At 43.2% G+C, this 23,119-nt stretch overlaps 85 non-coding genes across 85 annotated transcripts; all 85 read left to right on the top strand.

Moving 5' to 3' along the window:
- Positions 1 to 235: 235 nt before the first annotated feature.
- Positions 236 to 307, top strand: TRNAW-CCA (transfer RNA tryptophan (anticodon CCA)). The gene has a single exon. It is a non-coding gene; the product is annotated as a tRNA-Trp (tRNA).
- A 202-nt stretch (positions 308 to 509) lies between these two features.
- Positions 510 to 581, top strand: TRNAW-CCA (transfer RNA tryptophan (anticodon CCA)). The gene has a single exon. It is a non-coding gene; the product is annotated as a tRNA-Trp (tRNA).
- A 327-nt stretch (positions 582 to 908) lies between these two features.
- On the top strand, positions 909 to 980 carry TRNAW-CCA (transfer RNA tryptophan (anticodon CCA)). The gene has a single exon. It is a non-coding gene; the product is annotated as a tRNA-Trp (tRNA).
- A 616-nt stretch (positions 981 to 1,596) lies between these two features.
- Positions 1,597 to 1,668, top strand: TRNAW-CCA (transfer RNA tryptophan (anticodon CCA)). Its single transcript has one exon. It is a non-coding gene; the product is annotated as a tRNA-Trp (tRNA).
- A 327-nt stretch (positions 1,669 to 1,995) lies between these two features.
- Positions 1,996 to 2,067, top strand: TRNAW-CCA (transfer RNA tryptophan (anticodon CCA)). The gene has a single exon. It is a non-coding gene; the product is annotated as a tRNA-Trp (tRNA).
- A 68-nt stretch (positions 2,068 to 2,135) lies between these two features.
- On the top strand, positions 2,136 to 2,207 carry TRNAW-CCA (transfer RNA tryptophan (anticodon CCA)). The gene has a single exon. It is a non-coding gene; the product is annotated as a tRNA-Trp (tRNA).
- A 67-nt stretch (positions 2,208 to 2,274) lies between these two features.
- On the top strand, positions 2,275 to 2,346 carry TRNAW-CCA (transfer RNA tryptophan (anticodon CCA)). Its single transcript has one exon. It is a non-coding gene; the product is annotated as a tRNA-Trp (tRNA).
- A 335-nt stretch (positions 2,347 to 2,681) lies between these two features.
- TRNAW-CCA (transfer RNA tryptophan (anticodon CCA)) lies at positions 2,682 to 2,753 on the top strand. Its single transcript has one exon. It is a non-coding gene; the product is annotated as a tRNA-Trp (tRNA).
- Positions 2,754 to 2,953: 200 nt separating this feature from the next.
- On the top strand, positions 2,954 to 3,025 carry TRNAW-CCA (transfer RNA tryptophan (anticodon CCA)). The gene has a single exon. It is a non-coding gene; the product is annotated as a tRNA-Trp (tRNA).
- Positions 3,026 to 3,093: 68 nt separating this feature from the next.
- TRNAW-CCA (transfer RNA tryptophan (anticodon CCA)) lies at positions 3,094 to 3,165 on the top strand. Its single transcript has one exon. It is a non-coding gene; the product is annotated as a tRNA-Trp (tRNA).
- A 67-nt stretch (positions 3,166 to 3,232) lies between these two features.
- TRNAW-CCA (transfer RNA tryptophan (anticodon CCA)) lies at positions 3,233 to 3,304 on the top strand. The gene has a single exon. It is a non-coding gene; the product is annotated as a tRNA-Trp (tRNA).
- A 474-nt stretch (positions 3,305 to 3,778) lies between these two features.
- TRNAW-CCA (transfer RNA tryptophan (anticodon CCA)) lies at positions 3,779 to 3,850 on the top strand. Its single transcript has one exon. It is a non-coding gene; the product is annotated as a tRNA-Trp (tRNA).
- Positions 3,851 to 4,055: 205 nt separating this feature from the next.
- Positions 4,056 to 4,127, top strand: TRNAW-CCA (transfer RNA tryptophan (anticodon CCA)). The gene has a single exon. It is a non-coding gene; the product is annotated as a tRNA-Trp (tRNA).
- A 60-nt stretch (positions 4,128 to 4,187) lies between these two features.
- Positions 4,188 to 4,259, top strand: TRNAW-CCA (transfer RNA tryptophan (anticodon CCA)). The gene has a single exon. It is a non-coding gene; the product is annotated as a tRNA-Trp (tRNA).
- A 63-nt stretch (positions 4,260 to 4,322) lies between these two features.
- TRNAW-CCA (transfer RNA tryptophan (anticodon CCA)) lies at positions 4,323 to 4,394 on the top strand. Its single transcript has one exon. It is a non-coding gene; the product is annotated as a tRNA-Trp (tRNA).
- A 339-nt stretch (positions 4,395 to 4,733) lies between these two features.
- Positions 4,734 to 4,805, top strand: TRNAW-CCA (transfer RNA tryptophan (anticodon CCA)). Its single transcript has one exon. It is a non-coding gene; the product is annotated as a tRNA-Trp (tRNA).
- Positions 4,806 to 5,009: 204 nt separating this feature from the next.
- On the top strand, positions 5,010 to 5,081 carry TRNAW-CCA (transfer RNA tryptophan (anticodon CCA)). Its single transcript has one exon. It is a non-coding gene; the product is annotated as a tRNA-Trp (tRNA).
- A 67-nt stretch (positions 5,082 to 5,148) lies between these two features.
- Positions 5,149 to 5,220, top strand: TRNAW-CCA (transfer RNA tryptophan (anticodon CCA)). The gene has a single exon. It is a non-coding gene; the product is annotated as a tRNA-Trp (tRNA).
- A 63-nt stretch (positions 5,221 to 5,283) lies between these two features.
- Positions 5,284 to 5,355, top strand: TRNAW-CCA (transfer RNA tryptophan (anticodon CCA)). The gene has a single exon. It is a non-coding gene; the product is annotated as a tRNA-Trp (tRNA).
- Positions 5,356 to 5,559: 204 nt separating this feature from the next.
- On the top strand, positions 5,560 to 5,631 carry TRNAW-CCA (transfer RNA tryptophan (anticodon CCA)). The gene has a single exon. It is a non-coding gene; the product is annotated as a tRNA-Trp (tRNA).
- Positions 5,632 to 5,697: 66 nt separating this feature from the next.
- On the top strand, positions 5,698 to 5,769 carry TRNAW-CCA (transfer RNA tryptophan (anticodon CCA)). Its single transcript has one exon. It is a non-coding gene; the product is annotated as a tRNA-Trp (tRNA).
- A 63-nt stretch (positions 5,770 to 5,832) lies between these two features.
- Positions 5,833 to 5,904, top strand: TRNAW-CCA (transfer RNA tryptophan (anticodon CCA)). The gene has a single exon. It is a non-coding gene; the product is annotated as a tRNA-Trp (tRNA).
- A 204-nt stretch (positions 5,905 to 6,108) lies between these two features.
- TRNAW-CCA (transfer RNA tryptophan (anticodon CCA)) lies at positions 6,109 to 6,180 on the top strand. Its single transcript has one exon. It is a non-coding gene; the product is annotated as a tRNA-Trp (tRNA).
- A 67-nt stretch (positions 6,181 to 6,247) lies between these two features.
- TRNAW-CCA (transfer RNA tryptophan (anticodon CCA)) lies at positions 6,248 to 6,319 on the top strand. Its single transcript has one exon. It is a non-coding gene; the product is annotated as a tRNA-Trp (tRNA).
- Positions 6,320 to 6,382: 63 nt separating this feature from the next.
- On the top strand, positions 6,383 to 6,454 carry TRNAW-CCA (transfer RNA tryptophan (anticodon CCA)). The gene has a single exon. It is a non-coding gene; the product is annotated as a tRNA-Trp (tRNA).
- A 204-nt stretch (positions 6,455 to 6,658) lies between these two features.
- Positions 6,659 to 6,730, top strand: TRNAW-CCA (transfer RNA tryptophan (anticodon CCA)). The gene has a single exon. It is a non-coding gene; the product is annotated as a tRNA-Trp (tRNA).
- Positions 6,731 to 6,796: 66 nt separating this feature from the next.
- Positions 6,797 to 6,868, top strand: TRNAW-CCA (transfer RNA tryptophan (anticodon CCA)). Its single transcript has one exon. It is a non-coding gene; the product is annotated as a tRNA-Trp (tRNA).
- Positions 6,869 to 6,931: 63 nt separating this feature from the next.
- TRNAW-CCA (transfer RNA tryptophan (anticodon CCA)) lies at positions 6,932 to 7,003 on the top strand. Its single transcript has one exon. It is a non-coding gene; the product is annotated as a tRNA-Trp (tRNA).
- A 205-nt stretch (positions 7,004 to 7,208) lies between these two features.
- Positions 7,209 to 7,280, top strand: TRNAW-CCA (transfer RNA tryptophan (anticodon CCA)). The gene has a single exon. It is a non-coding gene; the product is annotated as a tRNA-Trp (tRNA).
- A 205-nt stretch (positions 7,281 to 7,485) lies between these two features.
- On the top strand, positions 7,486 to 7,557 carry TRNAW-CCA (transfer RNA tryptophan (anticodon CCA)). The gene has a single exon. It is a non-coding gene; the product is annotated as a tRNA-Trp (tRNA).
- Positions 7,558 to 7,762: 205 nt separating this feature from the next.
- Positions 7,763 to 7,834, top strand: TRNAW-CCA (transfer RNA tryptophan (anticodon CCA)). Its single transcript has one exon. It is a non-coding gene; the product is annotated as a tRNA-Trp (tRNA).
- Positions 7,835 to 7,897: 63 nt separating this feature from the next.
- Positions 7,898 to 7,969, top strand: TRNAW-CCA (transfer RNA tryptophan (anticodon CCA)). The gene has a single exon. It is a non-coding gene; the product is annotated as a tRNA-Trp (tRNA).
- A 202-nt stretch (positions 7,970 to 8,171) lies between these two features.
- Positions 8,172 to 8,243, top strand: TRNAW-CCA (transfer RNA tryptophan (anticodon CCA)). The gene has a single exon. It is a non-coding gene; the product is annotated as a tRNA-Trp (tRNA).
- Positions 8,244 to 8,448: 205 nt separating this feature from the next.
- TRNAW-CCA (transfer RNA tryptophan (anticodon CCA)) lies at positions 8,449 to 8,520 on the top strand. The gene has a single exon. It is a non-coding gene; the product is annotated as a tRNA-Trp (tRNA).
- Positions 8,521 to 8,587: 67 nt separating this feature from the next.
- TRNAW-CCA (transfer RNA tryptophan (anticodon CCA)) lies at positions 8,588 to 8,659 on the top strand. The gene has a single exon. It is a non-coding gene; the product is annotated as a tRNA-Trp (tRNA).
- Positions 8,660 to 8,722: 63 nt separating this feature from the next.
- On the top strand, positions 8,723 to 8,794 carry TRNAW-CCA (transfer RNA tryptophan (anticodon CCA)). Its single transcript has one exon. It is a non-coding gene; the product is annotated as a tRNA-Trp (tRNA).
- A 206-nt stretch (positions 8,795 to 9,000) lies between these two features.
- On the top strand, positions 9,001 to 9,072 carry TRNAW-CCA (transfer RNA tryptophan (anticodon CCA)). Its single transcript has one exon. It is a non-coding gene; the product is annotated as a tRNA-Trp (tRNA).
- Positions 9,073 to 9,135: 63 nt separating this feature from the next.
- Positions 9,136 to 9,207, top strand: TRNAW-CCA (transfer RNA tryptophan (anticodon CCA)). The gene has a single exon. It is a non-coding gene; the product is annotated as a tRNA-Trp (tRNA).
- A 202-nt stretch (positions 9,208 to 9,409) lies between these two features.
- TRNAW-CCA (transfer RNA tryptophan (anticodon CCA)) lies at positions 9,410 to 9,481 on the top strand. The gene has a single exon. It is a non-coding gene; the product is annotated as a tRNA-Trp (tRNA).
- A 63-nt stretch (positions 9,482 to 9,544) lies between these two features.
- On the top strand, positions 9,545 to 9,616 carry TRNAW-CCA (transfer RNA tryptophan (anticodon CCA)). Its single transcript has one exon. It is a non-coding gene; the product is annotated as a tRNA-Trp (tRNA).
- Positions 9,617 to 9,958: 342 nt separating this feature from the next.
- On the top strand, positions 9,959 to 10,030 carry TRNAW-CCA (transfer RNA tryptophan (anticodon CCA)). The gene has a single exon. It is a non-coding gene; the product is annotated as a tRNA-Trp (tRNA).
- A 345-nt stretch (positions 10,031 to 10,375) lies between these two features.
- On the top strand, positions 10,376 to 10,447 carry TRNAW-CCA (transfer RNA tryptophan (anticodon CCA)). Its single transcript has one exon. It is a non-coding gene; the product is annotated as a tRNA-Trp (tRNA).
- A 63-nt stretch (positions 10,448 to 10,510) lies between these two features.
- TRNAW-CCA (transfer RNA tryptophan (anticodon CCA)) lies at positions 10,511 to 10,582 on the top strand. The gene has a single exon. It is a non-coding gene; the product is annotated as a tRNA-Trp (tRNA).
- Positions 10,583 to 10,784: 202 nt separating this feature from the next.
- TRNAW-CCA (transfer RNA tryptophan (anticodon CCA)) lies at positions 10,785 to 10,856 on the top strand. The gene has a single exon. It is a non-coding gene; the product is annotated as a tRNA-Trp (tRNA).
- Positions 10,857 to 11,061: 205 nt separating this feature from the next.
- TRNAW-CCA (transfer RNA tryptophan (anticodon CCA)) lies at positions 11,062 to 11,133 on the top strand. Its single transcript has one exon. It is a non-coding gene; the product is annotated as a tRNA-Trp (tRNA).
- Positions 11,134 to 11,200: 67 nt separating this feature from the next.
- Positions 11,201 to 11,272, top strand: TRNAW-CCA (transfer RNA tryptophan (anticodon CCA)). The gene has a single exon. It is a non-coding gene; the product is annotated as a tRNA-Trp (tRNA).
- Positions 11,273 to 11,335: 63 nt separating this feature from the next.
- On the top strand, positions 11,336 to 11,407 carry TRNAW-CCA (transfer RNA tryptophan (anticodon CCA)). Its single transcript has one exon. It is a non-coding gene; the product is annotated as a tRNA-Trp (tRNA).
- Positions 11,408 to 11,613: 206 nt separating this feature from the next.
- On the top strand, positions 11,614 to 11,685 carry TRNAW-CCA (transfer RNA tryptophan (anticodon CCA)). The gene has a single exon. It is a non-coding gene; the product is annotated as a tRNA-Trp (tRNA).
- Positions 11,686 to 11,748: 63 nt separating this feature from the next.
- On the top strand, positions 11,749 to 11,820 carry TRNAW-CCA (transfer RNA tryptophan (anticodon CCA)). Its single transcript has one exon. It is a non-coding gene; the product is annotated as a tRNA-Trp (tRNA).
- Positions 11,821 to 12,022: 202 nt separating this feature from the next.
- Positions 12,023 to 12,094, top strand: TRNAW-CCA (transfer RNA tryptophan (anticodon CCA)). The gene has a single exon. It is a non-coding gene; the product is annotated as a tRNA-Trp (tRNA).
- A 63-nt stretch (positions 12,095 to 12,157) lies between these two features.
- Positions 12,158 to 12,229, top strand: TRNAW-CCA (transfer RNA tryptophan (anticodon CCA)). The gene has a single exon. It is a non-coding gene; the product is annotated as a tRNA-Trp (tRNA).
- Positions 12,230 to 12,571: 342 nt separating this feature from the next.
- On the top strand, positions 12,572 to 12,643 carry TRNAW-CCA (transfer RNA tryptophan (anticodon CCA)). Its single transcript has one exon. It is a non-coding gene; the product is annotated as a tRNA-Trp (tRNA).
- Positions 12,644 to 13,124: 481 nt separating this feature from the next.
- On the top strand, positions 13,125 to 13,196 carry TRNAW-CCA (transfer RNA tryptophan (anticodon CCA)). Its single transcript has one exon. It is a non-coding gene; the product is annotated as a tRNA-Trp (tRNA).
- A 620-nt stretch (positions 13,197 to 13,816) lies between these two features.
- Positions 13,817 to 13,888, top strand: TRNAW-CCA (transfer RNA tryptophan (anticodon CCA)). The gene has a single exon. It is a non-coding gene; the product is annotated as a tRNA-Trp (tRNA).
- A 482-nt stretch (positions 13,889 to 14,370) lies between these two features.
- TRNAW-CCA (transfer RNA tryptophan (anticodon CCA)) lies at positions 14,371 to 14,442 on the top strand. The gene has a single exon. It is a non-coding gene; the product is annotated as a tRNA-Trp (tRNA).
- A 67-nt stretch (positions 14,443 to 14,509) lies between these two features.
- On the top strand, positions 14,510 to 14,581 carry TRNAW-CCA (transfer RNA tryptophan (anticodon CCA)). The gene has a single exon. It is a non-coding gene; the product is annotated as a tRNA-Trp (tRNA).
- Positions 14,582 to 14,920: 339 nt separating this feature from the next.
- Positions 14,921 to 14,992, top strand: TRNAW-CCA (transfer RNA tryptophan (anticodon CCA)). Its single transcript has one exon. It is a non-coding gene; the product is annotated as a tRNA-Trp (tRNA).
- Positions 14,993 to 15,058: 66 nt separating this feature from the next.
- On the top strand, positions 15,059 to 15,130 carry TRNAW-CCA (transfer RNA tryptophan (anticodon CCA)). The gene has a single exon. It is a non-coding gene; the product is annotated as a tRNA-Trp (tRNA).
- A 205-nt stretch (positions 15,131 to 15,335) lies between these two features.
- TRNAW-CCA (transfer RNA tryptophan (anticodon CCA)) lies at positions 15,336 to 15,407 on the top strand. The gene has a single exon. It is a non-coding gene; the product is annotated as a tRNA-Trp (tRNA).
- A 67-nt stretch (positions 15,408 to 15,474) lies between these two features.
- On the top strand, positions 15,475 to 15,546 carry TRNAW-CCA (transfer RNA tryptophan (anticodon CCA)). The gene has a single exon. It is a non-coding gene; the product is annotated as a tRNA-Trp (tRNA).
- Positions 15,547 to 15,609: 63 nt separating this feature from the next.
- Positions 15,610 to 15,681, top strand: TRNAW-CCA (transfer RNA tryptophan (anticodon CCA)). Its single transcript has one exon. It is a non-coding gene; the product is annotated as a tRNA-Trp (tRNA).
- A 202-nt stretch (positions 15,682 to 15,883) lies between these two features.
- On the top strand, positions 15,884 to 15,955 carry TRNAW-CCA (transfer RNA tryptophan (anticodon CCA)). Its single transcript has one exon. It is a non-coding gene; the product is annotated as a tRNA-Trp (tRNA).
- A 63-nt stretch (positions 15,956 to 16,018) lies between these two features.
- On the top strand, positions 16,019 to 16,090 carry TRNAW-CCA (transfer RNA tryptophan (anticodon CCA)). The gene has a single exon. It is a non-coding gene; the product is annotated as a tRNA-Trp (tRNA).
- Positions 16,091 to 16,432: 342 nt separating this feature from the next.
- Positions 16,433 to 16,504, top strand: TRNAW-CCA (transfer RNA tryptophan (anticodon CCA)). Its single transcript has one exon. It is a non-coding gene; the product is annotated as a tRNA-Trp (tRNA).
- A 482-nt stretch (positions 16,505 to 16,986) lies between these two features.
- TRNAW-CCA (transfer RNA tryptophan (anticodon CCA)) lies at positions 16,987 to 17,058 on the top strand. The gene has a single exon. It is a non-coding gene; the product is annotated as a tRNA-Trp (tRNA).
- Positions 17,059 to 17,125: 67 nt separating this feature from the next.
- Positions 17,126 to 17,197, top strand: TRNAW-CCA (transfer RNA tryptophan (anticodon CCA)). The gene has a single exon. It is a non-coding gene; the product is annotated as a tRNA-Trp (tRNA).
- A 339-nt stretch (positions 17,198 to 17,536) lies between these two features.
- On the top strand, positions 17,537 to 17,608 carry TRNAW-CCA (transfer RNA tryptophan (anticodon CCA)). Its single transcript has one exon. It is a non-coding gene; the product is annotated as a tRNA-Trp (tRNA).
- Positions 17,609 to 17,674: 66 nt separating this feature from the next.
- Positions 17,675 to 17,746, top strand: TRNAW-CCA (transfer RNA tryptophan (anticodon CCA)). Its single transcript has one exon. It is a non-coding gene; the product is annotated as a tRNA-Trp (tRNA).
- Positions 17,747 to 17,951: 205 nt separating this feature from the next.
- Positions 17,952 to 18,023, top strand: TRNAW-CCA (transfer RNA tryptophan (anticodon CCA)). The gene has a single exon. It is a non-coding gene; the product is annotated as a tRNA-Trp (tRNA).
- A 67-nt stretch (positions 18,024 to 18,090) lies between these two features.
- TRNAW-CCA (transfer RNA tryptophan (anticodon CCA)) lies at positions 18,091 to 18,162 on the top strand. Its single transcript has one exon. It is a non-coding gene; the product is annotated as a tRNA-Trp (tRNA).
- A 63-nt stretch (positions 18,163 to 18,225) lies between these two features.
- TRNAW-CCA (transfer RNA tryptophan (anticodon CCA)) lies at positions 18,226 to 18,297 on the top strand. The gene has a single exon. It is a non-coding gene; the product is annotated as a tRNA-Trp (tRNA).
- A 202-nt stretch (positions 18,298 to 18,499) lies between these two features.
- On the top strand, positions 18,500 to 18,571 carry TRNAW-CCA (transfer RNA tryptophan (anticodon CCA)). Its single transcript has one exon. It is a non-coding gene; the product is annotated as a tRNA-Trp (tRNA).
- A 63-nt stretch (positions 18,572 to 18,634) lies between these two features.
- On the top strand, positions 18,635 to 18,706 carry TRNAW-CCA (transfer RNA tryptophan (anticodon CCA)). The gene has a single exon. It is a non-coding gene; the product is annotated as a tRNA-Trp (tRNA).
- A 342-nt stretch (positions 18,707 to 19,048) lies between these two features.
- TRNAW-CCA (transfer RNA tryptophan (anticodon CCA)) lies at positions 19,049 to 19,120 on the top strand. Its single transcript has one exon. It is a non-coding gene; the product is annotated as a tRNA-Trp (tRNA).
- A 342-nt stretch (positions 19,121 to 19,462) lies between these two features.
- TRNAW-CCA (transfer RNA tryptophan (anticodon CCA)) lies at positions 19,463 to 19,534 on the top strand. The gene has a single exon. It is a non-coding gene; the product is annotated as a tRNA-Trp (tRNA).
- A 620-nt stretch (positions 19,535 to 20,154) lies between these two features.
- Positions 20,155 to 20,226, top strand: TRNAW-CCA (transfer RNA tryptophan (anticodon CCA)). The gene has a single exon. It is a non-coding gene; the product is annotated as a tRNA-Trp (tRNA).
- A 482-nt stretch (positions 20,227 to 20,708) lies between these two features.
- Positions 20,709 to 20,780, top strand: TRNAW-CCA (transfer RNA tryptophan (anticodon CCA)). The gene has a single exon. It is a non-coding gene; the product is annotated as a tRNA-Trp (tRNA).
- Positions 20,781 to 20,847: 67 nt separating this feature from the next.
- On the top strand, positions 20,848 to 20,919 carry TRNAW-CCA (transfer RNA tryptophan (anticodon CCA)). The gene has a single exon. It is a non-coding gene; the product is annotated as a tRNA-Trp (tRNA).
- Positions 20,920 to 21,258: 339 nt separating this feature from the next.
- On the top strand, positions 21,259 to 21,330 carry TRNAW-CCA (transfer RNA tryptophan (anticodon CCA)). The gene has a single exon. It is a non-coding gene; the product is annotated as a tRNA-Trp (tRNA).
- A 66-nt stretch (positions 21,331 to 21,396) lies between these two features.
- TRNAW-CCA (transfer RNA tryptophan (anticodon CCA)) lies at positions 21,397 to 21,468 on the top strand. Its single transcript has one exon. It is a non-coding gene; the product is annotated as a tRNA-Trp (tRNA).
- A 205-nt stretch (positions 21,469 to 21,673) lies between these two features.
- On the top strand, positions 21,674 to 21,745 carry TRNAW-CCA (transfer RNA tryptophan (anticodon CCA)). The gene has a single exon. It is a non-coding gene; the product is annotated as a tRNA-Trp (tRNA).
- A 478-nt stretch (positions 21,746 to 22,223) lies between these two features.
- Positions 22,224 to 22,295, top strand: TRNAW-CCA (transfer RNA tryptophan (anticodon CCA)). The gene has a single exon. It is a non-coding gene; the product is annotated as a tRNA-Trp (tRNA).
- A 63-nt stretch (positions 22,296 to 22,358) lies between these two features.
- Positions 22,359 to 22,430, top strand: TRNAW-CCA (transfer RNA tryptophan (anticodon CCA)). Its single transcript has one exon. It is a non-coding gene; the product is annotated as a tRNA-Trp (tRNA).
- Positions 22,431 to 22,497: 67 nt separating this feature from the next.
- Positions 22,498 to 22,569, top strand: TRNAW-CCA (transfer RNA tryptophan (anticodon CCA)). Its single transcript has one exon. It is a non-coding gene; the product is annotated as a tRNA-Trp (tRNA).
- A 67-nt stretch (positions 22,570 to 22,636) lies between these two features.
- TRNAW-CCA (transfer RNA tryptophan (anticodon CCA)) lies at positions 22,637 to 22,708 on the top strand. The gene has a single exon. It is a non-coding gene; the product is annotated as a tRNA-Trp (tRNA).
- Positions 22,709 to 23,119: the final 411 nt, after the last annotated feature.

The following is a 23,119-nucleotide window of genomic DNA, read 5'->3' as shown; positions in this document are numbered from 1 at the left end:
GAAGGCTGCGTGTTCGAATCACGTCTGGGTCAAAGAAATAATTAAAACTTAGTTTTTAAGTTGTTTATAGAATTCTACCAATTAAACTTCGTAAAGGGGGCTCGGTGGCGCAATAGTAGCGCGTCTGACTCCAGATCAGAAGGCTGCGTGTTGGAATCACGTCCGGGTCAAAGAAATAATAAAAATCAGTTTTTAAGTTGTTTATAGAATTCTACCAATTAAACTTCGTAAAGGGGGCTCGGTGGCGCAATAGTAGCGCGTCTGACTCCAGATCAGAAGGCTGCGTGTTCGAATCACGTCCGGGTCAAACAAATAATAAAATTTAGTTTTTACGTTGTTTATAGAAATTCTACCAATTAAACCTTCGTAAAGGGGACTCGGTGGCGCAATGGTAGCCCGTCTCACTCCAGATCAGAAGGCTGCGTGTTCGAATCACGTCCGGGTCAAACAAATAATAAAGGTTAGTTTTTACGTTGTTTATAGAAATTCTACCAATTAAACCGTCAGGGGGCTCGGTGGCGCAATGGTAGCGCGTCTGACACCAGATCAGAAGGCTGCGTGTTCGAATCACGTCTGGGTCAAAGAAATAGTTAAAACTTAGTTTTTAAGTTGTTTATAGAATTCTACCAATTAAACTTCGTAAAGGGGGCTCGTTGGCGCAATAGTAGCGCGTCTGACTCCAGATCAGAAGGCTGCGTGTTGGAATCACGTCCGGGTCAAAGAAATAATAAAAATCAGTTTTTAAAATTCTACCAATAAAACCTTCGTAATGGGGGCTCGGTGGCGCAATGGTAGCGCGTCTGACTCCAGAATAGAAGGCTGCGTGTTCGAATCACGTCCGGGTCAAACAAATAATAAAGGTTAGTTTTAAGTTGTGTATAGAAATTCTACCAATTAAACCGTCAGGGGGCTCGGTGGCGCAATGGTAGCGCGTCTGACACCAGATCAGAAGGCTGCGTGTTCGAATCACGTCTGGGTCAAAGAAATAATTAAAACTTAGTTTTTAAGTTGTTTTTAAAATTCTACCCAATAAAACCTTCCTAATGGGGGCTCGGTGGCGCAATGGTAGCGCGTCTGACTCCAGAAAAGAAGGCTGCGTGTTCGAATCACGTCCGGGTCAAACAAATAATAAAATTTAGTTTTTACGTTGTTTATAGAAATTCTACCAATTAAACCTTCGTAAAGGGGACTCGGTGGCTCAATTGTAGCGCGTCTGACTCCAGATCAGAAGGCTGCGTTTTCGAATCATGTCCGGGTCAAACAAATAATAAAGGTTAGTTTTTACATTGTTTATAGAAATTCTACCAATTAAACCGTCAGGGGGCTCGGTGGCGCAATGGTAGCGCGTCGGACACCAGATCAGAAGGCTGCGTGTTCGAATCACGTCCGGGTCAAACAAATAATAAAATTTAGTTTTTACGTTGTTTATAGAAATTCTACCAATTAAACCTTCGTAAAGGGGACTCGGTGGCGCAATGGTAGCCCGTCTCACTCCAGATCAGAAGGCTGCGTGTTCGAATCACGTCCGGGTCAAACAAATAATAAAGGTTAGTTTTTACGTTGTTTATAGAAATTCTACCAATTAAACCGTCAGGGGGCTCGGTGGCGCAATGGTAGCGCGTCTGACACCAGATCAGAAGGCTGCGTGTTCGAATCACGTCTGGGTCAAAGAAATAGTTAAAACTTAGTTTTTAAGTTGTTTATAGAATTCTACCAATTAAACTTCGTAAAGGGGGCTCGGTGGCGCAATAGTAGCGCGTCTGACTCCAGATCAGAAGGCTGCGTGTTGGAATCACGTCCGGGTCAAAGAAATAATAAAAATCAGTTTTTAAAATTCTACCAATAAAACCTTCGTAATGGGGGCTCGGTGGCGCAATGGTAGCGCGTCTGACTCCAGAATAGAAGGCTGCGTGTTCGAATCACGTCCGGGTCAAACAAATAATAAAGGTTAGTTTTAAGTTGTGTATAGAAATTCTACCAATTAAACCGTCAGGGGGCTCGGTGGCGCAATGGTAGCGCGTCTGACACCAGATCAGAAGGCTGCGTGTTCGAATCACGTCTGGGTCAAAGAAATAATTAAAACTTAGTTTTTAAGTTGTTTTTAAACTTCTACCCAATAAAACCTTCCTAATGGGGGCTCGGTGGCGCAATGGTAGCGCGTCTGACTCCAGAACAGAAGGCTGCGTGTTCGAATCACGTCCGGGTCAAACAAATAATAAAATTTAGTTTTTACGTTGTTTATAGAAATTCTACCAATTAAACCTTCGTATAGGGGACTCGGTGGCGCAATGGTAGCGCGTCTGACTCCAGATCAGAAGGCTGCGTGTTCGAATCACGTCCGGGTCAAACAAATAATAAAGGTTAGTTTTTACGTTGTTTATAGAAATTCTACCAATTAAACCGTCAGGGGGCTCGGTGGCGCAATGGTAGCGCGTCTGACACCAGATCAGAAGGCTGCGTCTTCGAATCACGTCTGGGTCAAAGAAATAATTAAAACTTAGTTTTTAAGTTGTTTATAGAATTCTACCAATTAAACTTCGTAAAGGGGGCTCGGTGGCGCAATAGTAGCGCGTCTGACTCCAGAATAGAAGGCTGCGTGTTCGAATCACGTCCGGGTCAAACAAATAATAAAGGTTAGTTTTAAGTTGTGTATAGAAATTCTACCAATTAAACCGTCAGGGGGCTCGGTGGCGCAATGGTAGCGCGTCTGACACCAGATCAGAAGGCTGCGTGTTCGAATCACGTCTGGGTCAAAGAAATAATTAAAACTTAGTTTTTAAGTTGTTTATAGAATTCTACCAATTAAACTTCGTAAAGGGGGCTCGGTGGCGCAATAGTAGCGCGTCTGACTCCAGAATAGAAGGCTGCGTGTTCGAATCACGTCCGGGTCAAACAAATAATAAAGGTTAGTTTTAAGTTGTGTATAGAAATTCTACCAATTAAACCGTCAGGGGGCTCGGTGGCGCAATGGTAGCGCGTCTGACACCAGATCAGAAGGCTGCGTGTTCGAATCACGTCTGGGTCAAAGAAATAATTAAAACTTAGTTTTTAAGTTGTTTTTAAACTTCTACCCAATAAAACCTTCCTAATGGGGGCTCGGTGGCGCAATGGTAGCGCGTCTGACTCCAGAACAGAAGGCTGCGTGTTCGAATCACGTCCGGGTCAAACAAATAATAAAATTTAGTTTTTACGTTGTTTATAGAAATTCTACCAATTAAACCTTCGTATAGGGGACTCGGTGGCGCAATGGTAGCGCGTCTGACTCCAGATCAGAAGGCTGCGTGTTCGAATCACGTCCGGGTCAAACAAATAATAAAGGTTAGTTTTTACGTTGTTTATAGAAATTCTACCAATTAAACCGTCAGGGGGCTCGGTGGTGCAATGGTAGCGCGTCTGACACCAGATCAGAAGGCTGCGTCTTCGAATCACGTCTGGGTCAAAGAAATAATTAAAACTTAGTTTTTAAGTTGTTTATAGAATTCTACCAATTAAACTTCGTAAAGGGGGCTCGGTGGCGCAATAGTAGCGCGTCTGACTCCAGATCAGAAGGCTGCGTGTTGGAATCACGTCCGGGTCAAAGAAATAATAAAGATCAGTTTTTAAGTTGTTTTTAAAATTCTACCAATAAAACCTTCGTAATTGGGGCTCGGTGGCGCAATGGTAGCGCGTCTGACTCTAGAACAGAAGGCTGCGTGTTCGAATCACGTCCGGGTCAAACAAATAATAAAGGTTAGTTTTTACGTTGTGTATAGAAATTCTACCAATTAAACCGTCAGGGGGCTCGGTGGCGCAATGGTAGCGCGTCTGACACCAGATCAGAAGGATGCGTGTTCGAATCACGTCTGGGTCAATGAAATAATTAAAACTTAGTTTTTAAGTTGTTTATAGAATTCTACCAATTAAACCTTCGTAAGGGGGGCTCGGCGGCGCAATGGTAGCGCGTCTGACTCCAGATCAGTAGGCTTTGCGTTGGAATCACGTCCGGGTCAAAGAAATAATAAAAATCAGTTTTTAAGTTGTTTTTAAAATTCTACCAATAAAACCTTCGTAATGGGGGCTCGGTGGCGCAATGGTAGCGCGTCTGACTCCAGAACAGAAGGCTGCGTGTTCGAATCACGTCCGGGTCAAACAAATAATAAAATTTAGTTTTTACGTTGTTTATAAACCAATTAAACCTTCGTAAAGGGGACTCGGTGGCGCAATGGTAGCGCGTCTGACTCCAGATCAGAAGGCTGCGTGTTCGAATCACGTCCGGGTCAAACAAATAATAAAGGTTAGTTTTTACGTTGTTTATAGAAATTCTACCAATTAAACCGTCAGGGGGCTCGGTGGCGCAATGGTAGCGCGTCTGACACCAGATCAGAAGGCTGCGTGTTCGAATCACGTCTGGGTCATAGAAATAATTAAAACTTAGTTTTTAAGTTGTTTATAGAATTCTACCAATTAAACTTCGTAAAGGGGGCTCGGTGGCGCAATAGTAGCGCGTCTGACTCCAGATCAGAAGGCTGCGTGTTGGAATCACGTCCGGGTCAAAGAAATAATAAAGATCAGTTTTTAAGTTGTTTTTAAAATTCTACCAATAAAACCTTCGTAATTGGGGCTCGGTGGCGCAATGGTAGCGCGTCTGACTCTAGAACAGAAGGCTGCGTGTTCGAAACACGTCCGGGTCAAACAAATAATAAAGGTTAGTTTTTACGTTGTGTATAGAAATTCTACCAATTAAACCGTCAGGGGGCTCGGTGGCGCAATGGTAGCGCGTCTGACACCAGATCAGAAGGCTGCGTGTTCGAATCACGTCTGGGTCAATGAAATAATTAAAACTTAGTTTTTAAGTTGTTTATAGAATTCTACCAATTAAACCTTCGTAAGGGGGCTCGGCGGCGAAATGGTAGCGCGTCTGACTCCAGATCAGTAGGCTTTGCGTTGGAATCACGTCCGGGTCAAAGAAATAATAAAAATCAGTTTTTAAGTTGTTTTTAAAATTCTACCAATAAAACCTTCGTAATGGGGGCTCGGTGGCGCAATGGTAGCGCGTCTGACTCCAGAACAGAAGGCTGCGTGTTCGAATCACGTCCGGGTCAAACAAATAATAAAATTTAGTTTTTACGTTGTTTATAGAAATTCTACCAATTAAACCTTCGTAAAGGGGACTCGGTGGCGCAATGGTAGCGCGTCTGACTCCAGATCAGAAGGCTGCGTGTTCGAATCACGTCCGGGTCAAACAAATAATAAAGGTTAGTTTTTACGTTGTTTATAGAAATTCTACCAATTAAACCGTCAGGGGGCTCGGTGGCGCAATGGTAGCGCGTCTGACACCAGATCAGAAGGCTGCGTGTTCGAATCACGTCTGGGTCATAGAAATAATTAAAACTTAGTTTTTAAGTTGTTTATAGAATTCTACCAATTAAACTTCGTAAAGGGGGCTCGGTGGCGCAATAGTAGCGCGTCTGACTCCAGATCAGAAGGCTGCGTGTTGGAATCACGTCCGGGTCAAAGAAATAATAAAAATCAGTTTTAAAGTTGTTTTTAAAATTCTACCAATAAAACCTTCGTAATGGGGGCTCGGTGGCGCAATGGTAGCGCGTCTGACTCCAGAACAGAAGGCTGCGTGTTCGAATCACGTCCGGGTCAAAGAAATAATAAAAATCAGTTTTTAAGTAGTTTTTAAAATTCTACCAATAAAACCTTCGAAATGGGGGCTCGGTGGCGCAATGGTAGCGCGTCTGACTCCAGAACAGAAGGCTGCGTGTTCGAATCACGTCCGGGTCAAACAAATAATAAAGGTTAGTTTTTACGTTGTGTATAGAAATTCTACCAATTAAACCGTCAGGGGGCTCGGTGGCGCAATGGTAGCGCGTCTGACACCAGATCAGAAGGCTGCGTGTTCGAATCACGTCTGGGTCAATGAAATAATTAAAACTTAGTTTTTAAGTTGTTTATAGAATTCTACCAATTAAACCTTCGTAAGGGGGCTCGGCGGCGAAATGGTAGCGCGTCTGACTCCAGATCAGTAGGCTTTGCGTTGGAATCACGTCCGGGTCAAAGAAATAATAAAAATCAGTTTTTAAGTTGTTTTTAAAATTCTACCAATAAAACCTTCGTAATGGGGGCTCGGTGGCGCAATGGTAGCGCGTCTGACTCCAGAACAGAAGGCTGCGTGTTCGAATCACGTCCGGGTCAAACAAATAATAAAATTTAGTTTTTACGTTGTTTATAGAAATTCTACCAATTAAACCTTCGTAAAGGGGACTCGGTGGCGCAATGGTAGCGCGTCTGACTCCAGATCAGAAGGCTGCGTGTTCGAATCACGTCCGGGTCAAACAAATAATAAAGGTTAGTTTTTACGTTGTTTATAGAAATTCTACCAATTAAACCGTCAGGGGGCTCGGTGGCGCAATGGTAGCGCGTCTGACACCAGATCAGAAGGCTGCGTGTTCGAATCACGTCTGGGTCATAGAAATAATTAAAACTTAGTTTTTAAGTTGTTTATAGAATTCTACCAATTAAACTTCGTAAAGGGGGCTCGGTGGCGCAATAGTAGCGCGTCTGACTCCAGATCAGAAGGCTGCGTGTTGGAATCACGTCCGGGTCAAAGAAATAATAAAAATCAGTTTTAAAGTTGTTTTTAAAATTCTACCAATAAAACCTTCGTAATGGGGGCTCGGTGGCGCAATGGTAGCGCGTCTGACTCCAGAACAGAAGGCTGCGTGTTCGAATCACGTCCGGGTCAAAGAAATAATAAAAATCAGTTTTTAAGTAGTTTTTAAAATTCTACCAATAAAACCTTCGAAATGGGGGCTCGGTGGCGCAATGGTAGCGCGTCTGACTCCAGAACAGAAGGCTGCGTGTTCGAATCACGTCCGGGTCAAACAAATAATAAAGGTTAGTTTTTACGTTGTGTATAGAAATTCTACCAATTAAACCGTCAGGGGGCTCGGTGGCGCAATGGTAGCGCGTCTGACACCAGATCAGAAGGCTGCGTGTTCGAATCACGTCTGGGTCAAAGAAATAATTAAAACTTAGTTTTTAAGTTGTTTATAGAATTCTACCAGTTAAACCTTCGTAAGGGGGGCTCGGCGGCGCAATGGTAGCGCGTCTGACTCCAGATCAGTAGGCTTTGTGTTGGAATCACGTCCGGGTCAAAGAAATAATAAAAATCAGTTTTTAAGTTGTTTTTAAAATTCTACCAATAAAACCTTCGTAATGGGGGCTCGGTGGCGCAATGGTAGCGCGTCTGACTCCAGAACAGAAGGCTGCGTGTTCGAATCACGTCCGGGTCAAACAAATAATAAAATTTATTTTTTACGTTGTTTATAGAAATTCTACCAATTAAAGCTTCGAAAAGGGGACTCGGCGGCGCAATGGTAGCGCGTCTGACTCCAGATCAGTAGGCTTTGTGTTGGAATCACGTCCGGGTCAAAGAAATAATAAAAATCAGTTTTTAAGTTGTTTTTAAAATTCTACCAATAAAACCTTCGTAATGGGGGCTCGGTGGCGCAATGGTAGCGCGTCTGACTCCAGAACAGAAGGCTGCGTGTTCGAATCACGTCCGGGTCAAACAAATAATAAAATTTATTTTTTACGTTGTTTATAGAAATTCTACCAATTAAAGCTTCGAAAAGGGGACTCGGTGGCGCAATGGTAGCGCGTCTGACTCCAGATCAGTAGGCTTTGTGTTGGAATCACGTCCGGGTCAAAGAAATAATAAAAATCAGTTTTTAAGTTGTTTTTAAAATTCTACCAATAAAACTTTCGTAATGGGGGCTCGGTGGCGCAATGGTAGCGCGTCTGACTCCAGAACAGAAGGCTGCGTGTTCGAATCACGTCCGGGTCAAACAAATAATAAAGGTTAGTTTTTACGTTGTGTATAGAAATTCTACCAATTAAACCGTCAGGGGGCTCGGTGGCGCAATGGTAGCGCGTCTGACACCAGATCAGAAGGCTGCGTGTTCGAATCACGTCTGGGTCAAAGAAATAATTAAAACTTAGTTTTTAAGTTGTTTTTAAAATTCTACCAATAAAACCTTCGTAATGGGGGCTCGGTGGCTTAATGGTAGCGCGTCTGACTCCAGAACGGACGGCTGCGTGTTCGAATCACGTCCGGGTCAAACAAATAATAAAGGTTAGTTTTTACGTTGTGTATAGAAATTCTACCAATTAAACCGTCAGGGGGCTCGGTGGCGCAATGGTAGCGCGTCTGACACCAGATCAGAAGGCTGCGTGTTCGAATCACGTCTGGGTCAAAGAAATAATTAAAACTTAGTTTTTAAGTTGTTTATAGAATTCTACCAGTTAAACCTTCGTAAGGGGGGCTCGGCGGCGCAATGGTAGCGCGTCTGACTCCAGATCAGTAGGCTTTGTGTTGGAATCACGTCCGGGTCAAAGAAATAATAAAAATCAGTTTTTAAGTTGTTTTTAAAATTCTACCAATAAAACCTTCGTAATGGGGGCTCGGTGGCGCAATGGTAGCGCGTCTGACTCCAGAACAGAAGGCTGCGTGTTCGAATCACGTCCGGGTCAAACAAATAATAAAATTTAGTTTTTACGTTGTTTATAGAAATTCTACCAATTAAAGCTTCGAAAAGGGGACTCGGTGGCGCAATGGTAGCGCGTCTGACTCCAGAACAGAAGGCTGCGTGTTCGAATCACGTCCGGGTCAAACAAATAATAAAGGTTAGTTTTTACGTTGTGTATAGAAATTCTACCAATTAAACCGTCAGGGGGCTCGGTGGCGCAATGGTAGCGCGTCTGACACCAGATCAGAAGGCTGCGTGTTCGAATCACGTCTGGGTCAAAGAAATAATTAAAACTTAGTTTTTAAGTTGTTTTTAAAATTCTACCAATAAAACCTTCGTAATGGGGGCTCGGTGGCTTAATGGTAGCGCGTCTGACTCCAGAACGGACGGCTGCGTGTTCGAATCACGTCCGGGTCAAACAAATAATAAAATTTAGTTTTTACGTTGTTTATAGAAATTCTACCAATTAAACCTTCGTAAAGGGGACTCGGTGGCGCAATGGTAGCGCGTCTGACTCCAGATCAGAAGGCTGCGTGTTCGAATCACGTCCGGGTCAAACAAATAATAAAGGTTATTTTTTACGTTGTTTATAGAAATTCTACCAATTAAACCGTCAGGGGGCTCGGTGGCGCAATGGTAGCGCGTCTGACACCAGATCAGAAGGCTGCGTGTTCGAATCACGTCTGGGTCAAAGAAATAATTAAAACTTAGTTTTTAAGTTGTTTATAGAATTCTACCAATTAAACTTCGTAAAGGGGGCTCGGTGGCGCAATAGTAGGGCGTCTGACTCCAGTTCAGAAGGCTGCGTGTTGGAATCACGTCCGGGTCAAAGAAATAATAAAAATCAGTTTTTAAGTTGTTTTTAAAATTCTACCAATTAAACTTCGTAAAGGGGCTCGGTGGCGCAATGGTAGCGCGTCTGACTCCAGAACAGAAGGCTGCGTGTTCGAATCACGTCCGGGTCAAACAAATAATAAAGGTTAGTTTTTACGTTGTGTATAGAAATTCTACGAATTAAACCGTCAGGGGGCTCGGTGGCGCAATGGTAGCGCGTCTGACACCAGATCAGAAGGCTGCGTGTTCGAATCACGTCTGGGTCAAAGAAATAATTAAAACTTAGTTTTTAAGTTGTTTATAGAATTCTACCAATTAAACTTCGTAAAGGGGGCTCGGTGGCGCAATAGTAGCGCGTCTGACTCCAGATCAGAAGGCTGCGTGTTAATATCACGTCCGGGTCCAAGAAATAATAAAAATCAGCTTTTAATTTGTTTTTAAAATTCTACTAATTAAACCTTCGTAAGGGGGGCTCGGCGGCGCAATGGTAGCGCGTCTGACTCCAGATCAGAAGGCTTTGTGTTGGAATCACCTCCGGGTCAAAGAAATAATGAAAATCAGTTTTTAAGTTGTTTTTAAAATTCTACCAATAAAACCTTCGTAATGGGGGCTCGGTGGCGCAATGGTAGCGCGTCTGACTCCAGAACAGAAGGCTGCGTGTTCGAATCACGTCCGGGTCAAACAAATAATAAAATTTAGTTTTTCCGTTGTTTATAGAAATTCTACCAATTTAACCTTCGTTCAGGAGGCTCGGTGGCGCAATGGCAGCGCTTCTGAAACCAGATCAGAAGGCTGCGTGTTCGAATCACGTCCGGGTCAAAGAAAGAATAAAAGTCAGTTTTTAAGTTGTTTTTAGAATTCTACCAATTAAACCTTCGTAAAGGGGACTCGGTGGCGCAATAGTAGCGCGTCTGACTCCAGATCAGAAGGCTGCGTGTTGGAATCACGTTCGTGTCAAAGAAATAATTAAAACTTAGTTTTTACGTTGTTTATAGAAATTCTACCAATTAAAGCTTCGAAAAGGGGACTCGGTGGCGCAATGGTAGCGCGTCTGACTCCAGAACAGAAGGCTGCGTGTTCGAATCACGTCCGGGTCAAACAAATAATAAAGGTTAGTTTTTACGTTGTGTATAGAAATTCTACCAATTAAACCGTCAGGGGGCTCGGTGGCGCAATGGTAGCGCGTCTGACACCAGATCAGAAGGCTGCGTGTTCGAATCACGTCTGGGTCAAAGAAATAATTAAAACTTAGTTTTTAAGTTGTTTTTAAAATTCTACCAATAAAACCTTCGTAATGGGGGCTCGGTGGCTTAATGGTAGCGCGTCTGACTCCAGAACGGACGGCTGCGTGTTCGAATCACGTCCGGGTCAAACAAATAATAAAGGTTAGTTTTTACGTTGTGTATAGAAATTCTACCAATTAAACCGTCAGGGGGCTCGGTGGCGCAATGGTAGCGCGTCTGACACCAGATCAGAAGGCTGCGTGTTCGAATCACGTCTGGGTCAAAGAAATAATTAAAACTTAGTTTTTAAGTTGTTTATAGAATTCTACCAGTTAAACCTTCGTAAGGGGGGCTCGGCGGCGCAATGGTAGCGCGTCTGACTCCAGATCAGTAGGCTTTGTGTTGGAATCACGTCCGGGTCAAAGAAATAATAAAAATCAGTTTTTAAGTTGTTTTTAAAATTCTACCAATAAAACCTTCGTAATGGGGGCTCGGTGGCGCAATGGTAGCGCGTCTGACTCCAGAACAGAAGGCTGCGTGTTCGAATCACGTCCGGGTCAAACAAATAATAAAATTTAGTTTTTACGTTGTTTATAGAAATTCTACCAATTAAAGCTTCGAAAAGGGGACTCGGTGGCGCAATGGTAGCGCGTCTGACTCCAGAACAGAAGGCTGCGTGTTCGAATCACGTCCGGGTCAAACAAATAATAAAGGTTAGTTTTTACGTTGTGTATAGAAATTCTACCAATTAAACCGTCAGGGGGCTCGGTGGCGCAATGGTAGCGCGTCTGACACCAGATCAGAAGGCTGCGTGTTCGAATCACGTCTGGGTCAAAGAAATAATTAAAACTTAGTTTTTAAGTTGTTTTTAAAATTCTACCAATAAAACCTTCGTAATGGGGGCTCGGTGGCTTAATGGTAGCGCGTCTGACTCCAGAACGGACGGCTGCGTGTTCGAATCACGTCCGGGTCAAACAAATAATAAAATTTAGTTTTTACGTTGTTTATAGAAATTCTACCAATTAAACCTTCGTAAAGGGGACTCGGTGGCGCAATGGTAGCGCGTCTGACTCCAGATCAGAAGGCTGCGTGTTCGAATCACGTCCGGGTCAAACAAATAATAAAGGTTATTTTTTACGTTGTTTATAGAAATTCTACCAATTAAACCGTCAGGGGGCTCGGTGGCGCAATGGTAGCGCGTCTGACACCAGATCAGATGGCTGCGTGTTCGAATCACGTCTGGGTCAAAGAAATAATTAAAACTTAGTTTTTAAGTTGTTTATAGAATTCTACCAATTAAACTTCGTAAAGGGGGCTCGGTGGCGCAATAGTAGGGCGTCTGACTCCAGTTCAGAAGGCTGCGTGTTGGAATCACGTCCGGGTCAAAGAAATAATAAAAATCAGTTTTTAAGTTGTTTTTAAAATTCTACCAATTAAACTTCGTAAAGGGGCTCGGTGGCGCAATGGTAGCGCGTCTGACTCCAGAACAGAAGGCTGCGTGTTCGAATCACGTCCGGGTCAAACAAATAATAAAGGTTAGTTTTTACGTTGTGTATAGAAATTCTACGAATTAAACCGTCAGGGGGCTCGGTGGCGCAATGGTAGCGCGTCTGACACCAGATCAGAAGGCTGCGTGTTCGAATCACGTCTGGGTCAAAGAAATAATTAAAACTTAGTTTTTAAGTTGTTTATAGAATTCTACCAATTAAACTTCGTAAAGGGGGCTCGGTGGCGCAATAGTAGCGCGTCTGACTCCAGATCAGAAGGCTGCGTGTTAATATCACGTCCGGGTCCAAGAAATAATAAAAATCAGCTTTTAATTTGTTTTTAAAATTCTACTAATTAAACCTTCGTAAGGGGGGCTCGGCGGCGCAATGGTAGCGCGTCTGACTCCAGATCAGAAGGCTTTGTGTTGGAATCACCTCCGGGTCAAAGAAATAATGAAAATCAGTTTTTAAGTTGTTTTTAAAATTCTACCAATAAAACCTTCGTAATGGGGGCTCGGTGGCGCAATGGTAGCGCGTCTGACTCCAGAACAGAAGGCTGCGTGTTCGAATCACGTCCGGGTCAAACAAATAATAAAATTTAGTTTTTCCGTTGTTTATAGAAATTCTACCAATTTAACCTTCGTTCAGGAGGCTCGGTGGCGCAATGGCAGCGCTTCTGAAACCAGATCAGAAGGCTGCGTGTTCGAATCACGTCCGGGTCAAAGAAAGAATAAAAGTCAGTTTTTAAGTTGTTTTTAGAATTCTACCAATTAAACCTTCGTAAAGGGGACTCGGTGGCGCAATAGTAGCGCGTCTGACTCCAGATCAGAAGGCTGCGTGTTGGAATCACGTTCGTGTCAAAGAAATAATTAAAACTTAGTTTTTATGTTGTTTATAGAATTCTACCAATTAAACTTCGTAACGGGAGCTCGGTGGCGCAATAGTAGCGCTTCTGACTCCAGATCAGAAGGCTGCGTGTTGGAATCACGTCCGGGTCAAAGAAAGAATAAAAGTCAGTTTTTAAGTTGTTTTTAAAATTCTACCAATTAAACCTTCGTAAAGGGGGCTCGGTGGCGCAGTGGTAGCGCGTCTGACTCCAGATCAGAAGGCTGCGTGTTCGAATCACGTCCGGGTCAAACAAATAATAAAATTTAGTTTTTCCGTTGTTTATAGAAATTCTACCAATTTAACCTTCGTTCAGGGGGCTCGGTGGCGCAATGGTAGCGCTTCTGAAACCAGATCAGAAGGCTGCGTGTTCGAATCACGTCCGGGTCAAACAAATAATAAAATTTAGTTTTTCCGTTGTTTATAGAAATTCTACCAATTTAACCTTCGTTCAGGAGGCTCGGTGGCGCAATGGCAGCGCTTCTGAAACCAGATCAGAAGGCTGCGTGTTCGAATCACGTCCGGGTCAAAGAAAGAATAAAAGTCAGTTTTTAAGTTGTTTTTAGAATTCTACCAATTAAACCTTCGTAAAGGGGACTCGGTGGCGCAATAGTAGCGCGTCTGACTCCAGATCAGAAGGCTGCGTGTTGGAATCACGTTCGTGTCAAAGAAATAATTAAAACTTAGTTTTTATGTTGTTTATAGAATTCTACCAATTAAACTTCGTAACGGGAGCTCGGTGGCGCAATAGTAGCGCTTCTGACTCCAGATCAGAAGGCTGCGTGTTGGAATCACGTCCGGGTCAAAGAAAGAATAAAAGTCAGTTTTTAAGTTGTTTTTAAAATTCTACCAATTAAACCTTCGTAAAGGGGGCTCGGTGGCGCAGTGGTAGCGCGTCTGACTCCAGATCAGAAGGCTGCGTGTTCGAATCACGTCCGGGTCAAACAAATCATAAAATTTAGTTTTTCCGTTGTTTATAGAAATTCTACCAATTTAACCTTCGTTCAGGGGGCTCGGTGGCGCAATGGTAGCGCTTCTGAAACCAGATCAGAAGGCTGCGTGTTGGAATCACGTCCGGGTCAAAGAAATAATAAAAATCAGTTTTTAAGTTGTTTTTAAAATTCTACCAATTAAACCTTCGTAAGGGGGGCTCGGTGGTGCAATGGTAGCGCATCTGACTCCAGATCAGAAGGCTTTGTGTTGGAATCACGTCCGGGTCAAAGAAATAATAAAAATCAGTTTTTAAGTTGTTTTTAAAATTCTACCAATGAAACCTTCGAAATGGGGGCTCGGTGGCGCAATGGTAGAGCGTCTGACTCCAGAACAGAAGGCTGCGTGTTCGAATCACGTCCGGGTCAAACAAATAATAAAATTTAGTTTTTACGTTGTTTATAGAAATTCTACCAATTAAACCTTCGTAAAGGGGACTCGGTGGCGCAATGGTAGCGCGTCTGACTCCAGATCAGAAGGCTGCGTGTTCGAATCACGTCCGGGTCAAACAAATAATAAAATTTAGTTTTTACGTTGTTTATAGAAATTCTACCAATTAAACCTTCGTAAAGGGGACTCGGTGGCGCAATGGTAGCGCGTCTGACTCCAGATCAGAAGGCTGCGTGTTCGAATCACGTCCGGGTCAAACAAATAATAAAGGTTAGTTTTTAAGTTGTTTATAGAAATTCTACCAATTAAACCGTCAGGGGGCTCGGTGGCGCAATGGTAGTGCGTCTGACACCAGATCAGAAGGCTGCGTGTTCGAATCAGGTCTGGGTCAAAGAAATAATTAAAACTTAGTTTTTATGTTGTTTATAGAATTCTACCAATTAAACTTCGTAACGGGAGCTCGGTGGCGCAATAGTAGCGCTTCTGACTCCAGATCAGAAGGCTGCGTGTTGGAATCACGTCCGGGTCAAAGAAAGAATAAAAGTCAGTTTTTAAGTTGTTTTTAGAATTCTACCAATTAAACCTTCGTAAAGGGGACTCGGTGGCGCAATGGTAGCGCGTCTGACTCCAGATCAGAAGGCTGCGTGTTGGAATCACGTCCGGGTCAAAGAAATAATAAAAATCAGTTTTTAAGTGGTTTTTAAAATTCTACCAATTAAACCTTCGTAAAGGGGGCTCGGTGGCGCAATGGTAGCGCGTCTGACTCCAGATCAGAAGGCTGCGTGTTCGAATCTCGTCCGGGTCAAAAAAATAATAAAATTTAGTTTTTCCGTTGTTTATAGAAATTCTACCAATTTAACCTTCGTTCAGGGGGCTCGGTGGCGCAATGGTAGTGCTTCTGAAACCAGATCAGAAGGCTGCGTGTTCGAATCACGTCCGGGTCAAAGAAAGAATAAAAGTCAGTTTTTAAGTTGTTTTTAGAATTCTACCAATTAAACCTTCGTAAACGGGGCTCGGTGGCGCAATAGTAGCGCGTCTGACTCCAGATCAGAAGGCTGCGTGTTCGAATCACGTCCGGGTCAAAGAAAGAATAAAAGTCAGTTTTTAAGTTGTTTTTAGAAATTCTACCAATTAAACCTTCGTAAAGGGGACTCGGTGGCGCAATGGTAGCGCGTCTGACTCCAGATCAGAAGGCTGCGTGTTCGAATCACGTCCGGGTCAAACAAATAATAAAGGTTATTTTTTACGTTGTTTATAGAAATTCTACCAATTAAACCGTCAGGGGGCTCGGTGGCGCAATGGTAGCGCGTCTGACACCAGATCAGATGGCTGCGTGTTCGAATCACGTCTGGGTCAAAGAAATAATTAAAACTTAGTTTTTAAGTTGTTTATAGAATTCTACCAATTAAACTTCGTAAAGGGGGCTCGGTGGCGCAATAGTAGCGCGTCTGACTCCAGTTCAGAAGGCTGCGTGTTGGAATCACGTCCGGGTCAAAGAAATAATAAAAATCAGTTTTTAAGTTGTTTTTAAAATTCTACCAATTAAACTTCGTAAAGGGGCTCGGTGGCGCAATGGTAGCGCGTCTGACTCCAGAACAGAAGGCTGCGTGTTCGAATCACGTCCGGGTCAAACAAATAATAAAGGTTAGTTTTTACGTTGTGTATAGAAATTCTACGAATTAAACCGTCAGGGGGCTCGGTGGCGCAATGGTAGCGCGTCTGACACCAGATCAGAAGGCTGCGTGTTCGAATCACGTCTGGGTCAAAGAAATAATTAAAACTTAGTTTTTAAGTTGTTTATAGAATTCTACCAATTAAACTTCGTAAAGGGGGCTCGGTGGCGCAATAGTAGCGCGTCTGACTCCAGATCAGAAGGCTGCGTGTTAATATCACGTCCGGGTCCAAGAAATAATAAAAATCAGCTTTTAATTTGTTTTTAAAATTCTACTAATTAAACCTTCGTAAGGGGGGCTCGGCGGCGCAATGGTAGCGCGTCTGACTCCAGATCAGAAGGCTGCGTGTTGGAATCACGTCCGGGTCAAAGAAAGAATAAAAGTCAGTTTTTAAGTTGTTTTTAAAATTCTACCAATTAAACCTTCGTAAAGGGGGCTCGGTGGCGCAGTGGTAGCGCGTCTGACTCCAGATCAGAAGGCTGCGTGTTCGAATCACGTCCGGGTCAAACAAATCATAAAATTTAGTTTTTCCGTTGTTTATAGAAATTCTACCAATTTAACCTTCGTTCAGGGGGCTCGGTGGCGCAATGGTAGCGCTTCTGAAACCAGATCAGAAGGCTGCGTGTTGGAATCACGTCCGGGTCAAAGAAATAATAAAAATCAGTTTTTAAGTTGTTTTTAAAATTCTACCAATTAAACCTTCGTAAGGGGGGCTCGGTGGTGCAATGGTAGCGCATCTGACTCCAGATCAGAAGGCTTTGTGTTGGAATCACGTCCGGGTCAAAGAAATAATAAAAATCAGTTTTTAAGTTGTTTTTAAAATTCTACCAATGAAACCTTCGAAATGGGGGCTCGGTGGCGCAATGGTAGAGCGTCTGACTCCAGAACAGAAGGCTGCGTGTTCGAATCACGTCCGGGTCAAACAAATAATAAAATTTAGTTTTTACGTTGTTTATAGAAATTCTACCAATTAAACCTTCGTAAAGGGGACTCGGTGGCGCAATGGTAGCGCGTCTGACTCCAGATCAGAAGGCTGCGTGTTCGAATCACGTCCGGGTCAAACAAATAATAAAATTTAGTTTTTACGTTGTTTATAGAAATTCTACCAATTAAACCTTCGTAAAGGGGACTCGGTGGCGCAATGGTAGCGCGTCTGACTCCAGATCAGAAGGCTGCGTGTTCGAATCACGTCCGGGTCAAACAAATAATAAAGGTTAGTTTTTAAGTTGTTTATAGAAATTCTACCAATTAAACCGTCAGGGGGCTCGGTGGCGCAATGGTAGTGCGTCTGACACCAGATCAGAAGGCTGCGTGTTCGAATCAGGTCTGGGTCAAAGAAATAATTAAAACTTAGTTTTTATGTTGTTTATAGAATTCTACCAATTAAACTTCGTAACGGGAGCTCGGTGGCGCAATAGTAGCGCTTCTGACTCCAGATCAGAAGGCTGCGTGTTGGAATCACGTCCGGGTCAAAGAAAGAATAAAAGTCAGTTTTTAAGTTGTTTTTAGAATTCTACCAATTAAACCTTCGTAAAGGGGACTCGGTGGCGCAATGGTAGCGCGTCTGACTCCAGATCAGAAGGCTGCGTGTTGGAATCACGTCCGGGTCAAAGAAATAATAAAAATCAGTTTTTAAGTGGTTTTTAAAATTCTACCAATTAAACCTTCGTAAAGGGGGCTCGGTGGCGCAATGGTAGCGCGTCTGACTCCAGATCAGAAGGCTGCGTGTTCGAATCTCGTCCGGGTCAAAAAAATAATAAAATTTAGTTTTTCCGTTGTTTATAGAAATTCTACCAATTTAACCTTCGTTCAGGGGGCTCGGTGGCGCAATGGTAGTGCTTCTGAAACCAGATCAGAAGGCTGCGTGTTCGAATCACGTCCGGGTCAAAGAAAGAATAAAAGTCAGTTTTTAAGTTGTTTTTAGAATTCTACCAATTAAACCTTCGTAAACGGGGCTCGGTGGCGCAATAGTAGCGCGTCTGACTCCAGATCAGAAGGCTGCGTGTTCGAATCACGTCCGGGTCAAAGAAAGAATAAAAGTCAGTTTTTAAGTTGTTTTTAGAAATTCTACCAATTAAACCTTCGTAAAGGGGACTCGGTGGCGCAATGGTAGCGCGTCTGACTCCAGATCAGAAGGCTGCGTGTTCGAATCACGTCCGGGTCAAACAAATAATAAAGGTTATTTTTTACGTTGTTTATAGAAATTCTACCAATTAAACCGTCAGGGGGCTCGGTGGCGCAATGGTAGCGCGTCTGACACCAGATCAGATGGCTGCGTGTTCGAATCACGTCTGGGTCAAAGAAATAATTAAAACTTAGTTTTTAAGTTGTTTATAGAATTCTACCAATTAAACTTCGTAAAGGGGGCTCGGTGGCGCAATAGTAGCGCGTCTGACTCCAGTTCAGAAGGCTGCGTGTTGGAATCACGTCCGGGTCAAAGAAATAATAAAAATCAGTTTTTAAGTTGTTTTTAAAATTCTACCAATTAAACTTCGTAAAGGGGCTCGGTGGCGCAATGGTAGCGCGTCTGACTCCAGAACAGAAGGCTGCGTGTTCGAATCACGTCCGGGTCAAACAAATAATAAAGGTTAGTTTTTACGTTGTGTATAGAAATTCTACGAATTAAACCGTCAGGGGGCTCGGTGGCGCAATGGTAGCGCGTCTGACACCAGATCAGAAGGCTGCGTGTTCGAATCACGTCTGGGTCAAAGAAATAATTAAAACTTAGTTTTTAAGTTGTTTATAGAATTCTACCAATTAAACTTCGTAAAGGGGGCTCGGTGGCGCAATAGTAGCGCGTCTGACTCCAGATCAGAAGGCTGCGTGTTAATATCACGTCCGGGTCCAAGAAATAATAAAAATCAGCTTTTAATTTGTTTTTAAAATTCTACTAATTAAACCTTCGTAAGGGGGGCTCGGCGGCGCAATGGTAGCGCGTCTGACTCCAGATCAGAAGGCTGCGTGTTGGAATCACGTCCGGGTCAAAGAAAGAATAAAAGTCAGTTTTTAAGTTGTTTTTAAAATTCTACCAATTAAACCTTCGTAAAGGGGGCTCGGTGGCGCAGTGGTAGCGCGTCTGACTCCAGATCAGAAGGCTGCGTGTTCGAATCACGTCCGGGTCAAAGAAAGAATAAAAGTCAGTTTTTAAGTTGTTTTTAGAATTCTACCAATTAAACCTTCGTAAAGGGGACTCGGTGGCGCAATAGTAGCGCGTCTGACTCCAGATCAGAAGGCTGCGTGTTGGAATCACGTTCGTGTCAAAGAAATAATTAAAACTTAGTTTTTATGTTGTTTATAGAATTCTACCAATTAAACTTCGTAACGGGAGCTCGGTGGCGCAATAGTAGCGCTTCTGACTCCAGATCAGAAGGCTGCGTGTTGGAATCACGTCCGGGTCAAAGAAAGAATAAAAGTCAGTTTTTAAGTTGTTTTTAAAATTCTACCAATTAAACCTTCGTAAAGGGGGCTCGGTGGCGCAGTGGTAGCGCGTCTGACTCCAGATCAGAAGGCTGCGTGTTCGAATCACGTCCGGGTCAAACAAATAATAAAATTTAGTTTTTCCGTTGTTTATAGAAATTCTACCAATTTAACCTTCGTTCAGGGGGCTCGGTGGCGCAATGGTAGCGCTTCTGAAACCAGATCAGAAGGCTGCGTGTTCGAATCACGTCCGGGTCAAACAAATAATAAAATTTAGTTTTTCCGTTGTTTATAGAAATTCTACCAATTTAACCTTCGTTCAGGAGGCTCGGTGGCGCAATGGCAGCGCTTCTGAAACCAGATCAGAAGGCTGCGTGTTCGAATCACGTCCGGGTCAAAGAAAGAATAAAAGTCAGTTTTTAAGTTGTTTTTAGAATTCTACCAATTAAACCTTCGTAAAGGGGACTCGGTGGCGCAATAGTAGCGCGTCTGACTCCAGATCAGAAGGCTGCGTGTTGGAATCACGTTCGTGTCAAAGAAATAATTAAAACTTAGTTTTTATGTTGTTTATAGAATTCTACCAATTAAACTTCGTAACGGGAGCTCGGTGGCGCAATAGTAGCGCTTCTGACTCCAGATCAGAAGGCTGCGTGTTGGAATCACGTCCGGGTCAAAGAAAGAATAAAAGTCAGTTTTTAAGTTGTTTTTAAAATTCTACCAATTAAACCTTCGTAAAGGGGGCTCGGTGGCGCAGTGGTAGCGCGTCTGACTCCAGATCAGAAGGCTGCGTGTTCGAATCACGTCCGGGTCAAACAAATCATAAAATTTAGTTTTTCCGTTGTTTATAGAAATTCTACCAATTTAACCTTCGTTCAGGGGGCTCGGTGGCGCAATGGTAGCGCTTCTGAAACCAGATCAGAAGGCTGCGTGTTGGAATCACGTCCGGGTCAAAGAAATAATAAAAATCAGTTTTTAAGTTGTTTTTAAAATTCTACCAATTAAACCTTCGTAAGGGGGGCTCGGTGGTGCAATGGTAGCGCATCTGACTCCAGATCAGAAGGCTTTGTGTTGGAATCACGTCCGGGTCAAAGAAATAATAAAAATCAGTTTTTAAGTTGTTTTTAAAATTCTACCAATGAAACCTTCGAAATGGGGGCTCGGTGGCGCAATGGTAGAGCGTCTGACTCCAGAACAGAAGGCTGCGTGTTCGAATCACGTCCGGGTCAAACAAATAATAAAATTTAGTTTTTACGTTGTTTATAGAAATTCTACCAATTAAACCTTCGTAAAGGGGACTCGGTGGCGCAATGGTAGCGCGTCTGACTCCAGATCAGAAGGCTGCGTGTTCGAATCACGTCCGGGTCAAACAAATAATAAAATTTAGTTTTTACGTTGTTTATAGAAATTCTACCAATTAAACCTTCGTAAAGGGGACTCGGTGGCGCAATGGTAGCGCGTCTGACTCCAGATCAGAAGGCTGCGTGTTCGAATCACGTCCGGGTCAAACAAATAATAAAGGTTAGTTTTTAAGTTGTTTATAGAAATTCTACCAATTAAACCGTCAGGGGGCTCGGTGGCGCAATGGTAGTGCGTCTGACACCAGATCAGAAGGCTGCGTGTTCGAATCAGGTCTGGGTCAAAGAAATAATTAAAACTTAGTTTTTATGTTGTTTATAGAATTCTACCAATTAAACTTCGTAACGGGAGCTCGGTGGCGCAATAGTAGCGCTTCTGACTCCAGATCAGAAGGCTGCGTGTTGGAATCACGTCCGGGTCAAAGAAAGAATAAAAGTCAGTTTTTAAGTTGTTTTTAGAATTCTACCAATTAAACCTTCGTAAAGGGGACTCGGTGGCGCAATGGTAGCGCGTCTGACTCCAGATCAGAAGGCTGCGTGTTGGAATCACGTCCGGGTCAAAGAAATAATAAAAATCAGTTTTTAAGTTGTTTTTAAAATTCTACCAATTAAACCTTCGTAAAGGGGGCTCGGTGGCGCAATGGTAGCGCGTCTGACTCCAGATCAGAAGGCTGCGTGTTCGAATCTCGTCCGGGTCAAACAAATAATAAAATTTAGTTTTTCCGTTGTTTATAGAAATTCTACCAATTTAACCTTCGTTCAGGGGGCTCGGTGGCGCAATGGTAGTGCTTCTGAAACCAGATCAGAAGGCTGCGTGTTCGAATCACGTCCGGGTCAAAGAAAGAATAAAAGTCAGTTTTTAAGTTGTTTTTAGAATTCTACCAATTAAACCTTCGTAAACGGGGCTCGGTGGCGCAATAGTAGCGCGTCTGACTCCAGATCAGAAGGCTGCGTGTTCGAATCACGTCCGGGTCAAAGAAAGAATAAAAGTCAGTTTTTAAGTTGTTTTTAGAATTCTACCAATTAAACCGTCGTAAAGGGGACTCGGTGGCGCAATAGTAGCGCGTCTGACTCCAGATCAGAAGGCTGCGTGTTGGCATCACGTTCGGGTCAAAGAAATAATAAAAATCAGTTTTTAAGTTGTTTTTAAAATTCTACCAATTAAACCTTCGTAACGGGGGCTCGGTGGCGCAATGAAAGCGCGTCTGACTCCAGAACAGAAGGCTGCGTGTTCAAATCACGTCCGGGCCAAACAAATAATAAAATTTAGTTTTTACGTTGTTTATAGAAATTCTACCATTTAAACCGTCAGGGGGCTCGGTGGCGCAATAGTAGCGCGTCTGACTCCAGATCAGAAGGCTGCGTGTTGGAATCACGTCCGGGTCAAAGAAATAATAAAAATCAGTTTTTACGTTGTTTATAGAAATTCTACCAATTAAACCTTCGTAAAGGGGACTCGGTGGCGCAATGGTAGCGCGTCTGACTCCAGATCAGAAGGCTGCGTGTTCGAATCACGTCCGGGTCAAACAAATAATAAAGGTTAGTTTTTACGTTGTTTATAGAAATTCTACCAATTGAACCGTCAGGGGGCTCGGTGGCGCAATGGTAGCGCGTCTGACTCCAGAACAGAAGGCTGCGTGTTCGAATCACGTCCGGGTCAAACAAATAATAAAATTTAGTTTTTAAGTTGTTTATAGAAATTCTACCAATTAAACCTTCGTAAAGGGGACTCGGTGGCGCAATGGTAGCGCGTCTGACTCCAGATCAGAAGGCTGCGTGTTCGAATCACGTCCGGGTCAAACAAATAATAAAATTTAGTTTTTACGTTGTTTATAGAAATTCTACCAATTAAACCTTCGTAAAGGGGACTCGGTGGCGCAATGGTAGCGCGTCTGACTCCAGATCAGAAGGCTGCGTGTTCGAATCACGTCCGGGTCAAACAAATAATAAAGGTTAGTTTTTAAGTTGTTTATAGAAATTCTACCAATTAAACCGTCAGGGGGCTCGGTGGCGCAATGGTAGTGCGTCTGACACCAGATCAGAAGGCTGCGTGTTCGAATCACGTCTGGGTCAAAGAAATAATTAAAACTTAGTTTTTAAGTTGTTTTTAGAATTCTACCAATTAAACCTTCGTAAAGGGGGCTCGGTGGCGCAATGGTAGTGCGTCTGACACCAGTTCAGAAGGCTGCGTGTTCGAATCAGGTCTGGGTCAAAGAAATAATTAAAACTTAGTTTTTATGTTGTTTATAGAATTCTACCAATTAAACTTCGTAACGGGAGCTCGGTGGCGCAATAGTAGCGCTTCTGACTCCAGGTCAGAAGGCTGCGTGTTGGAATCACGTCCGGGTC

Source organism: Phalangium opilio, unplaced genomic scaffold (assembly GCF_054372755.1).
Source record: "Phalangium opilio isolate 3A_F unplaced genomic scaffold, DU_Popi_V2 ptg000352l_1, whole genome shotgun sequence".
NCBI lineage: Eukaryota > Metazoa > Arthropoda > Arachnida > Opiliones > Phalangiidae > Phalangium > Phalangium opilio.
Note: the sequence above shows the minus strand (reverse complement) of the source record. Positions and strands in the feature narration are given on the sequence as shown.